This window comes from Arachis hypogaea, chromosome 14 (genome assembly GCF_003086295.3).
Source record: "Arachis hypogaea cultivar Tifrunner chromosome 14, arahy.Tifrunner.gnm2.J5K5, whole genome shotgun sequence".
In the NCBI taxonomy this organism is placed as follows: Eukaryota; Viridiplantae; Streptophyta; class Magnoliopsida; order Fabales; family Fabaceae; genus Arachis; species Arachis hypogaea.
Genome location: NC_092049.1, coordinates 100,173,744 through 100,185,380, shown reverse-complemented (window position 1 = coordinate 100,185,380; position 11,637 = coordinate 100,173,744). Strand labels below are relative to the sequence as shown.

Below are 11,637 nucleotides of genomic sequence, written 5' to 3'. Positions count from 1 at the left end.
TAAGAATTGTCCTGCAAGGTTCATTATGGTTGGAAGCTTTAAGTTTAAACGCAAAGGTTGGTGTAGAGCTCAATTGAATGGGTTTGGGAAGTTGTTTGGACGCTTCAGTGAGAATTCTAAGACTGAACCACCCGGATGGAATCATGATAATCAGCTAGAAGACGGGTGCAAAAGCAAGATTTGGGACCCCGGAATTCATTCTGGCAATCAACACTCTTGGGACCTTGTCACTTGCTTTAACCTGCTTGAAGGCTTTCTGTGCCTAGTTTGGGATCCCAAAGGCTACTGGAAGTACAAACATTGGTGGAGATTCCTGGATGAGTTCAAGCACAAGCCACCATAACAGGGAGCTCATCAAATGTCCAACTTAAGGACTTTAACTAAAAGTGCTAGGTGGGAGACAACCCACCATGGTATGATCGTCCCTTTTTCAGTTTTAATTCTAGTCTATTTTGTTTGTTTTTGAGTTTTATTTTATTTTATTTCATTGAACCTGGAATTACTCATAACATCCATATCATTTTGCACTTTACATACTGCATAAAAAAAAAAAGCACGCACGCGACGCCGCAGCGTCGCTGACACGTCCGCATCAGGTGGGAACATTGGCCCCCCACGCGACCGCGTCACCCACGCGGCCGCGTGACCTGAATATCGATGTGAAAAGGGTGCTTGACCGAAAGTTGTGCTGGAATGGTGATGGACTGGTGCTAAACGCACAAGCCCTACGACGCGACCGCGTGACCGACGCGACCGCGTCATATCCTAATATTGGCCACTCACGCGATTGCATGACCCACGCGATCGCGTCACCCGAAATTTGGCAAAATAAGATTTCGAACAGAGAGTTATGCGAGTGCGAGGCTACCCTCGCGCCAGTAGCATAAACGAGTCACGCGACCGCATGACCGACGCGACCGCGTCAATCCGAATAAGCGCAAGTCGCGCGACCGCGTGCCCCACACGTCCGCGTCGCTCGCGCCGCACAGCTCATCCAACCTTGCCAAAATATCTTATATTTTTCTTTTCCAAATCCTTATTTTTTTATCTTTTCTTATTTCTTTCTTCTTCCTTTCTTATTTTCTTTCTCTTCCATTCTATTTTATTTAATTTATTTGCATACTTTCATTCATTGCATTTTAATTTTGTGCATATTTTTATTTTCTTTTCTAAAATTATTATTTTTTTCAATTGGGGTTAAAAATTTTCTTATTTAATTTTTGCATCTTCTCTTGAATTATTTTGGGTGCTTAGTGACTTGTTTTATTCTGGTTAGGTAATATTATTTAAATCAATGCCAATCTTTTATACCTGAATTACTTTTGCATTGACATGACCTTATATTGATATTTTCATTACCCACACTCCTCCCCTTGTTGCAAATTCTGCACCACTGGTATGCCATGGCTTTTATTGTTTTCTCACGTACATGCTGAAGCTTCCATGTAAATGAGACCCTTATCATTTGGCATTAACCCACTCATCTTCATTTTTTTTTCTTATCTTTATTTCTGGGTTACTATTCTTCTTTTTCTCTTCTTTCAGGCTGGCCACCGAAGACGGAAAAAGGGAGAAACTTCTAAAAGGGGAGACAAACAAGTCCATCTGCACAATCCTTGAAGAACAGCATCAGTTGGAACAATCCGTCCACCTGCACATCTCAGCATGCACCGAGGACGGTGCAATCTTTAAGTGTGGGGAGGTCGATACCGATCTCCATGGGTTAGCTATTTTCTTCTTTTCAACACCATTGTTTTATTTTCTTTATTAGTTCATTGTTGCATTGCATAATAGATTGCATGTGTAGTTGATTTTATGCATTTAGCTACTGCTTGGTTGAGAAATAATAAGTTTCTTCTTAAAGACCCTATTTTTGAAAAATTTTCACTAATTTAAAATCAAAATTTTTGTGTTAAACTTATCAGAAGTTGTATTTGGAACATGGTTTTTGAGCCAAAGAACACACAACCTGTGAGATTTTGAGCTTATTTATATGGTTACATTATTTAACTATAAATATTTTATTCTTGTGTGTTTACTTCTCTATAATTGTGATCTTTACTTTGTTTCAGTCTATATGTCCAATATTTAGTGTATTTACATGTTTTCATATGATTGAGGCCATTATTTGATTTTAGCTCACTTATCCCAAATAAGCCTACCCTTTACATCACTCTTGTTAACCACCTTGAGCTTTTTAATCCCCATTTGTTCTATATTTTACCACATCACTAGCCTTAAGCGGAAAACAAATTAATTATTCCAATTGAATCTTTGGTTAGCTTAAGATAGTGTGTTAATTAAGTGTGGAGAAATTATGGGAACATGGGTTAATAAGGGAATGTGTTATATTTTTAATTTGATAAAATATCTAGAATTTGGGTACCTACTCATGTGAAACTAGAAAAAAAATCCATTTACATTGATAAGTTATGTTTATTTTTCTATTTTAAAAAAAAAGAGAAAGAGAAAAAGAAAAGAAAAAGAGCAAATTAAATAAGGGGACAAAATTACCCCAATGTTAAGTTAATGAAAAAAATCAATGCATATGTGATAAAATTAAAGAAAAGTTGATACATGAGTATGTGATACAAAAGTGAGAATTTTGGGTAGCTAGGCATGAATTAGAATTATATAGAGTATATGTATGTTAGGTGAAAGCTTAGGTTAATTAAAGATTCAATTTATAGCTCACTTAGCCATATATATACCCTCACCCTTACCTTAGCCCCATTACAACCTTGAAAAGACCTCATGATGTTTGCATTGGTGTACTAAATATTTGTTGATTGGTTAGATAAAGAACAAAGTTTTAGAAAGCATGACTAGAGAAGAGTAGAGTGATTAACCCTAGACACTCGAGAGATTAGAGTGATATACACTACCAGTAAGGGTTCAATGCTTGATTCTATGTTCCCTGCTTTCATGAGCTATCTTCTTACAAGTTTACTTATCTTTTATTGTATGATTTGAATTAGTGAAATATTATTTATGTTTGTCTTGAAGAGCTTATTTACTTTTAACCAAGTAGGTAGAAACATTTTGCATGTAGTTGCATTCATATAGATAGGTTGCATTTCATATTAATTTATCATTCCTCTTCATCTTTATAGCTTCTCTTGAGCTTAGCATGAGGACATGCTAATGTTTAAGTGTGGGGAGGTTGATAAACCACTATTTTACGGTTTATCTTGTGCTTAATTGAGTGGTTTTTATCAACTCTTTACCCACTTATTCGTACTATTTGCATGGTTTTACAATTCCTTCCCAGAATTTGTGCTATGATTGAAAACATGCTTCTTTGGCCTTAAGTTCCCTATGTTTGATCCTCTCTTATTACCATTAGATGCCTTGATATGTGTGTTAAGTGATTTCAGAGATTACAGGGCGGGAATGGCTCAGAGGATGGAAAGGAAGCATGCAAAAGTGGAAGGAATACAAGAAGTTGGAGAAATTGCTAAGCTGTCCAGCCTGACCTCTTCGCACTCAAACGGCTATAACTTTAGCTATAGAGGTCCAAATAATGCAGTTCCAGTTGTGTTGGAAAGCTAACGTCCGGGACTTCAATTTAATATATAATTTGCCATAGCTACCCCGAAGTTAGGCGATGCGAACGCGTGGACGACGCCTCCGTGTCACTTTTCCGCGATCTGAACGTAATAGAAATCGCAGGGAGCGATTTCTGGGCTGCTTTTGACCCAGTTTTCAGCCCAGAACACACAGATTAGAGGCTATAAAGTGGGAGAATGCATCCATTCATAATCATGCTCTCATAATTCACAATTTTAGTTTTAGATGTAGTTTTTAGAGAGAGAGGTTCTCTCCTCTCTCTTAGGATTTAGAATTAGGATTCACTTCAGTTCATGATTATTTTATCTTCTTCAATTACAGGCTCAATGTTCCTTTTATTTATTTTCTAATTTAATTTATGAACTTTTTCATGTTAGATTTGAATATTCTATTTAATATAATTTGAGGTATTTCAGTTATAAGATTGTTTTATTTATACTATGAATGCTTTCAATTTATCCATATTATTTTCATTCGAGTAGATTCTCTTCCCTTTTGGCTCTGGTTAAGTAATTGGCGACGCTTGAATTATCAAATAAAGTAGTGGTTGAAATTGGCAGATTACTAATTGATCTAGATCGCTCTAAAGCTAGTCTTCCCACAGGGATTGACTAGGACTTGAGGATCAAGCTAATTAGTCCACTTGATTTACCTTCATAGTTAGAGGTTAACAAAGTGGGATTAAAATCTAATTCTCATCACAATTGATAAGGATAGGACTTCCAGTTTTTATACCTTGCCAAGAGTTTTATTATCTATTTAAGTTAATACAATTTACTCTCTTGCCATTTACTATTCTCGTTTTTTATCTTATACATTAAAAATCCCCAATTTACAAACTCACAACCAATAATAAGAACACCTCCCTGCAATTCCTTGAGAAGACGACCTGAGGTTAAATACTTCGGTTATCAATTTTAAAGGGGTTTGTTACTTGTGACAACCAAAACGTTTGTATGAAGGGATTTCTATTGGTTTAGAGACTATATCTGAAACGCGACTGTTTTTATAAAATTCTTTACTGGCAAAAATCCTAACGTCAGCTAGTAAACCAAATGATAAGTGTGAAGGAGGAAATGGAAGAGCAAGAAGAAGAGGCCCCGGTGTCAAGCAAATTTTTAGTGAAGAATGAGGTGGTTGAAACTGAAACTGCACTTGAGATGACAAGAGAACATGAAAACTCACAACCCTCACAAACTTCCCTGAACCAAAGACTCTCAACACTTGAATCTGTGATTGAAAGATATGAAGAGGAGATGAAGAAATCTTGGGAAGAACAACAAACCTCCTCCATGAAAGTGCTATTAAGTCAAATGTTGGGTGCAAAAGAGGAAGTAGAAGAACAAGAAAGTATGGAAGTCAATCAAGAGAATTCACACTCAAGTGAAGCAGAGAAGTACATAGAGGAAGAGCTCATAGAACTACCAATTCAAAAGGCTCTTGATGAAGATAAAACTCCAATAATCACACAACCACCAAACCTTGATAACCAAGAAGTGAAGGCAACTAACAAGAGCACCAATCCCACCCCTGATCTAGCAAGCAAGCTCAATCAGGCCATTAACAAAAGAAAGCTTATTGAGGAGAGACCAAGATAGGGGGCAATAGCTGAATCCTTTTCCCCCCCCTGAAGTCATTCCTCTTAACAAACTAGAAGAAGAGGAAGAAAGTGAAGAACAACATGTCAAGCTAATGACACTAAAAGAGGCTTGTTGGGAGGCAACCCAACCGTAGGTAACATTTCATTTCTTTGTTTACTCTCTATGTCTGCTTTGTTTATTTTCTTTCTTTGTTTTGTTTAAATTTCAATAAATTGGCATATGATTACATTCTAAGTTTGGTGTTGCCATGCAACAATTGGTTTTCAATTCCTCTGGATGATTGCATCAATTCTAAATGAAAGTGTCACATTAAGATTCTAAGTTTGGTGTGCCACTTAATTCTCTATGCAATTCATTAAGCAACACCACTTGTCTGCATAATCATAATGCCCTTTGCAGTGTTATCTTTCTTTTAGTTAGACAATTTTAGTTTTCTCTTTATTTTAGTCATTTTCTTGTTTTTAATGCTTTTTTCTATTAACTGTTTTTGTTAATACATCACCAAGAGATCCTTATTCATAACAGATTCTTGCCTTGGTGATTGTACTTAACATATAACAGTTTAATTTGTTTAGTCTTAGTTCAAATAAATAGACATGTGGTTGCATTCTAGGTTTGGTGTTGCTTTGCAACAAAATTTATCTCCAATCTATACTGGATACTTGCATCAATTCTAATTGAAAGTGTCACACTAAGTTTGGTGTGCCACTTATCTTTTATGCACCCTATCATGCACACCCTCTTATGTTTGCAATCACAATGTCTCTGTTTCATGTGCCTTGATTGTTATCTTTAATTTTGCTTGCTTAAAATACATGTACTACTAACATTTCATTGTGTAAGACACTCATGATCCATCTTAGCCCCATCACCACTGTTCTAATTGTTGCTTGAGGATGAGCAAGCATTCTGAAGTTGGTAGGGGAAGGGAAAGAATGGGAGGAAAATGACAACAATAGAGAAGATGAATTACAAGGTTGTAAAGTTCATTTTCCTCTCATTTGTTTTCAGCACTTTAAATTGCATGATTGTCTTTATCTTCTCTGTTTACATGTGTGTATGAATAAGCATAGCCTAAATTTTGATCTGTAACATGTTGCATTATGACTACCAATTTGAGTTTTGTGAGTTTAAAAGCAATAAAGTATCATGATCATAAACAAACAAGGCATTAAAGAAGAACTCAGCATGTGCATACAAGTATTGGAGGGCTAGTATGATTAATTGTTGCTCAATTGCATTAGATTTTATTTAATTGAAGTTTTCATCTAGGACATTTTGTGAAATCTTTGGAAATCATGAAAATCTTGAGGAAGCAAATGCAGTTAAGGCAAGAAAAGAAAAAGGGAAAGAATGAGAAAGCTGAAGGCTCTGAGTACCAATGACAATTTCATTGTTAAGTACTTGTGGTGTTTATGTATTAGGAAAAAATCTTGAAAACAAAACACTTAGAAGTCAAGGCTAGGCTCAAGTGCAAAAGCACTCCCTCAAAGCTCAAGGTTCTGACCATCAATGATTAGAGATTCAAGAAAAGAAACAAATGAGCTTAATGAAGTCCTCTAATTCAATGCTTGTGGTGCTTATGTATCAAGTGGTAATACTTGAAAACAAAGCATCTAGAATCGTAGCTTTGTTATCAACTCATGGGGTAAAGCACCCAAAGGAGAAGCTAATAAGAGAATGTAAAGCTTGTTTTCAAGGAAGAAACAAAAGGAAAAGATTTCATAAAATGAGCTAGATAGAAGCATCAATCATTTACATTTCTTTTGTGATTGTGGCATGGATAGAAAACTAGCCTACTGATGAGCGGACAATTTATACGCTTTTTGACATTGTTTTTAGTATATTTTTAGTAGGATCTAGTTACTTTTAGGGATGTTTTCATTAGTTTTTATGTTAAATTCACATTTCTGGACTTTACTATGAGTTTGTGTGTTTTTCTGTGATTTCAAGTATTTTCTGGCTGAAATTGAGGGACTTGAGCAGAAATCAGATTCAGAGGTTGAAGAAGGACTGCTGATGCTGTTGGATTCTGACCTCCCTGCACTCAAAGTGGATTTTCTGGAGCTACAGAACTCGAAATGGCGCGCTTCCAATTGCGTTGGAAAGTAGACATCCAGGGCTTTCTAGCAATATATAATAGTCCATACTTTGGCCAAGAATAGACGACGTAAACTGGCGTTCAACGCCAGCTTTCTACCCAAATCTGGCATCCAGCGCCAGAAAAGGAGCCAAAACCAGAGTTGAACGCCCAAACTGGCACTAAAACTGGCGTTCAACTCCAAGGAGGACCTCTACACGTGCCACACTCAAGCTCAGCCCAAACACACACCAAGTGGGCCCAGGAAGTGGATTTATGCATCAATTACTTACTCATGTAAACCCTAGTAGCTAGTTTATTATAAATAGGACCTTTTACTATTGTATTAGGTATCTTTGGTCTCAGTTTTAATCCATTGTTCATCTTAGGAGACTATTGATCACGTTTTAGGGGGCTGGCCATCTCGGCCATGCCTGGACCTTCACTTATGTATTTTTAACGGTAGAGTTTCTACACTCCATAGATTAAGGTGTGGAGCTCTGCTGTTCCTCAAAGATTAATGCAAAGTACTACTGTTTTCTATTCAATTCTTCTTATTTCGCTTCTAAGATATCCATTCGCACCCAAGAACGTGATGAAGGTGATGATTATGTGTGACGCTCATCATTCTTTTCCCTTATGAACGCGTGCCTGACAAACACTTCTGTTCTACATGAAATAAGCTAGAATGAGTACCTCTTAGATCTCCTAACCAGAATCTTCGTGGTGTAAGCTAGAATGATGGCGGCATTCAAGAGAATCCGGAAAGTCTAAACCTTGTCTGTGGTATTCCGAGTAGGATTCAATGATTGAATGACTGTGACGAGCTCCTAACTCGCGATTGCAGGGTGTTAGTGACAGACACAAAAGGATAGTAAATCCTATTCCAGCATGATCGAGAACCGACAGATGAATAGCCGTGCCGTGACAGGGTGCGTGAGCATATTATTCACTGAGAGGATAAGATGAAGCCATTGGCAAGGGTGATGCCTCCAGACGATTAGTCGTGCCGTGACAGGGCATTGGATCATTTTCCCGAGAGATGACCGAAAGTAGCCATTGACAGTGGTGATGTATCACATAAAGCCAGCCATGGAAAGGAGTAAGACTGATTGGATGAAGATAGCAGGAAAGCAGAGGTTCAGAGGAACAAAAAGCATCTCCATTCGCTTATCTGAAATTCCTACCAATGAATTGCATAAGTATCTCTATCCCTATTTTATTATATAATATTCAAAAACACCATTATCACTTTATATCTGCCTGACTAAGATTTACAAGGTGACCATAGCTTGCTTCATACCAACAATCTCCGTGGGATTCGACCCTTACTCACGTAAGGTATTACTTGGACGACCCAGTGCACTTGCTGGTTAGTTGTATCGAAGTTGTGACAAATTATGAATGTGTAATCACGATTACGCGTACCAAGTTGCTCACATGCCAGGAATAGTTTGAGCCTGGATATCACAATTTCGTGCACCAAGTTTTTGGCGCCGTTGCCGGGGATTGTTTGAGTTTGGACAACTGACGGTTCATCTTGTTGCTCAGATTAGGTAACTTTCTTTTTGTTTTCTTTTCAAAAAATTTTCAAAAATCTTTCAAAAATCTTCTTTTGTTTTCGAAAAAAAAAATATATATATATAAATGTTTTCAAAAATTTGATTCAAAATTTTTAAGAATGAATTCTAGTGTTTCATGAAGCATGTTGAAGCCTGGCTGGCTGTAAAGCCATGTCTATTCCTTTGGGAATGAGTATGTCAGGCATGTCATATCTGAATTACATGCTGAAGCTTGGCTGGCCATTGGCCATATCTAGTGTTTTGGACTGGAGCTTTCATTGAAAGCTTGGCTGGCTAATGAGCCATGTCTAATTCCTGGACTGAAGCTTTAGACTAAGAATGCAAGATTCCTGGAATTCATGTTAAAAATTTTGGAATCTTTATTTTTTCTTTTTCATATAATTTTCGAAAAAAAAAAGAAAAAAAATCCAAAAAAATAGAAAATCATAAAAATCAAAAATATTTTCTGTTTCTTGTTTGAGTCTTGAGTCATGTTATAAGTTTGGTGTCAATTGCATATGCATCTTGCATTTTTCGAAAATATCATGCATTCATAGTGTTCTTCATGATCTTCAAGTTGTTCTTGGTAAGTCTTCTTGTTTGATCTTGATGTTTTCATGTTTTGTGTCTTTTCTTGTTTTACATGTGCATTTTTCGTTTCTTAGAGTCTAAACATGAAAAATTTCTAAGTTTGGTGTCTTGCATGTTTTCTTTGCATTAAAAATTTTTCAAAATTGTGTCTATGATGTTCATCTTGACATTCATAGTGTTCTTGGTGTTCATCTTGACATTCATAGCATTCTTGCATGCATTCATTGTTTTGATCTAAAAATCTCATGCATTGCATCATTTTCATGTTTTTCATTAAAAATTCAAAAAATCAAAAAAATATCTTTCCCTTTTTCTCTCATCAAATTCGAAAATTGAGTTGACTTTTTCAAAAATTTTTAAAAATCAAATTGTTTCTCATGAGTCAAATCAAATTTTCAATTTGAAAATCTTATCTTTTTCAAAATCTTTTTCAAAAATCAAATCTTTTTCAAAATTCTTAATTATTTTCGAAAATTCCAAAAATATTTTTCAAAAATCTTTTTCTTATTTTTATATCAAATTTTCGAAAATAACATAAACAATTAATGTTTTGATTCAAAATTTCAAGTTTGTTACTTGCTTGTTAAGAAAGATTCAAACTTTAAGTTCTAGAATCATATCTTGTGATTTCTTATGAATCAAGTCATTAATTGAGATTTTAAAAATCAAATCTTTTTCAAAACTAATTTCAATCATATCTTTTCAAAAATATCTTCTTATCTTATCTTTTTCAAAAATATCTTTTCAAAATATCTTTTCTAACTTCCTAACTTCTTATCCTTTCAAAATTTGTTTCAACTAACTAACTAACTTTTTATTTGTTTCTTAACTTTTTCAAAACTACCTAACTAACTCTCTCTCTCATTTTCGAAAATATCTTCCCCCTTTTTCAAAAATTTCTTTTTAATTTATTAATTATTTTAATTTTTAAATTTGAATTTTCGAAAATTACTAACATTTTTTCAAAAACCATTTTCAAAAAAAATCACTAACTCTTTTTCAAAAATTATTTTCGAAAATTCCCTCCTGCTCTCTCATCTTATTCTATTTATTCATTCATTAACTAACATCTCTTCCTCACATCATCACCAAATTCGAACCCCCTCTTCTATCTGTGTTCGAATTTCTTCTTCTCTTCTTCTACTAACAATAAGGAACCTCTTTACTGTGACATAGAGGATTCCTCTTCTTTTCTTGTTCTCTTCTCTTTCTTATGAGCAGGGACAGAGAAAAAGGCATTCTTGTTGAAGCTGATCCAGAACCTGAAAGGACTCTGAAAAGGAAACTAAGAGAAGCTAAATTACAACAATCCAGAGACAACTTGATTGAAAATTTCAAACAAGTAAAGGAAATGGCAGCCGAACCCAACAACAATGCAAGGAGAATGTTTGGTGACTTTACTGCACCTAATTCCAATTTACATGGAAGAAGCATCTCCATTCCTGCCATTGGAGCAAACAACTTTGAGCTGAAACCTTAGTTAGTTTCTCTGATGCAGCAGAACTGCAAGTTTCATGGACTTCCATCTGAAGATCCTTTTCAGTTCTTAACTGAATTCTTGCAGATATGTGATACTGTTAAGACTAATGGAGTAGATCCTGAAGTATACAGGCTCATGCTTTTCCCTTTTGCTGTAAGAGAAAGAGCTAGATTATGGTTGGATTCTCAACCCAAGGACAGCCTGAACTCTTGGGATAAGCTGGTCACGGCTTTCTTAGCCAAGTACTTTCCTCCTCAAAAGCTGAGTAAGCTTAGAGCTGATGTTCAAACCTTCAGACAGAAAGAAGGTGAATCCTTTTATGAAGCTTGGGAAAGATACAAACAGTTGACCAAAAAGTGTCCTTCTGACATGCTTTCAGAATGGACCATCCTGGATATATTCTATGATGGTTTATCTGAGCTATCAAAGATGTCACTGGACACTTCTGCAGGTGGATCCATTCACCTAAAGAAAACGCCTGCAGAAGCTCAAGAACTCATTGACATGGTTGCTAATAACCAGTTCATGTACACCTCTGAAAGGAATCCTGTGAGTAATGGGACACCTATGAAGAAGGGAGTTCTTGAAGTTGATACTCTGAATGCCATATTGGCTCAGAACAAAATATTGACTCAGCAAGTCAATATGATCTCTCAGAGTCTGCATGGAATGCAAGCTGCATCCAACAGTACTCAAGAGGCTTCTTATAAAGAAGAAGCTTATGATCCTGAGAACCCTGCAATAGCAGAGGTG

At 35.9% G+C, this 11,637-nt stretch overlaps 1 non-coding gene across 1 annotated transcript; it reads right to left on the bottom strand.

The window, feature by feature from the left end:
* Positions 1–11,151: 11,151 nt before the first annotated feature.
* On the bottom strand, positions 11,152–11,259 carry LOC112745112 (small nucleolar RNA R71). Its single transcript, XR_003173057.1, has one exon. It is a non-coding gene; the product is annotated as a small nucleolar RNA R71 (small nucleolar RNA).
* Positions 11,260–11,637: the final 378 nt, after the last annotated feature.